The sequence below is a fragment of the Pteropus alecto genome, unplaced genomic scaffold (genome assembly GCF_000325575.1).
Source record: "Pteropus alecto unplaced genomic scaffold, ASM32557v1 scaffold44, whole genome shotgun sequence".
Taxonomy (NCBI): domain Eukaryota; kingdom Metazoa; phylum Chordata; class Mammalia; order Chiroptera; family Pteropodidae; genus Pteropus; species Pteropus alecto.
Genome location: NW_006436812.1, coordinates 2,280,403 through 2,281,426, shown reverse-complemented (window position 1 = coordinate 2,281,426; position 1,024 = coordinate 2,280,403). Strand labels below are relative to the sequence as shown.

The 1,024-nt window shown below is 45.4% G+C and overlaps 1 pseudogene; it reads right to left on the bottom strand.

Annotated features, from left to right (window-relative positions):
- Positions 1-245: 245 nt before the first annotated feature.
- On the bottom strand, positions 246-361 carry LOC112481611 (annotated as a pseudogene).
- Positions 362-1,024: the final 663 nt, after the last annotated feature.

Sequence of the window (1,024 nt, the reverse complement as noted above, 5' to 3'; positions counted from 1 at the left end):
GGAACACATTGTCTGCAAAAGATGTTAATAGGAGTTCTGAGTTACAGGGTACCAGAGTCATAAATATTTGGGAAACTTCTCCTCTTGGAGATTTATGCTGTCCATTATTACTTTAACATTATAGGTTTTGCTAGAGCCTGGAGTAGAGAAAGTAATTTGACTTTGTTTAATCCAGTCTGTCCCAAATGTGTTTGACCACGGAACTCTTGGTGGAGTGGGTATTTCTTTAAATTTATTTTTATTTATGCCTACGGCACCTGGTCTTCCTAGGTGGTCTCCCATCCAAGTACTAACCAGGTCTAACTCTGCTTAGCTTCCGAGAGCAGACATCGGGCTTGTTCAGGGTGGCATGGCCGTAGACCATGGACCGTGGCTCCACTGGGGCACGAACCCAGGACCTTCTTATGTAAAGCAGACGTGCTAACTGCTACACTATGGAACCACGTCCGGAGTGGGTATTTTTTTGGGAGACTGGGCGGTGAAGGTGCTGGTTATTGCTGTGTGTTTATCATTTGTAGCACCTATTCATAGCTGCAGGAACTAGTGTGCCCCGTCCAGGGCACACTTTCTGATAGTACTCATATTTAATGTGCATATGGGGATCTGATTAAAAGATCGATTCTGATTCCATTGACCTGGGATGAGGCCTGAGATGCTGAATTTGTTGCTAGTTCCCTGGGGTTGCCGCTGCTGCGGATCTGTAGACAGCACATCGAGTAGCAAGGCTCTCGAAAGCAGCCTCTTGGTGACAAGAAGAGGAAACATACGGAGACCATCGGAAATTCTCACAATTATGTAACAGGGAGGCTCTCGACTTTGACTGCACATTACGATGACACAGGGTCATTCAGAAAAGAAAACTGTTTGGGCTCCATCCCTAGAAATTCTGACTTCGCAGGTTTGGAGTTGGGACCCAAACGTTGGTGTTTTGTTTTTGTATTTGTTTTTGTTTTTGTTTTCACAAGCTTCCCAAGTGAGTCTGCTGAATAGCCAGTGGAGAGAACCATTGATTTGGTGGGGCAGG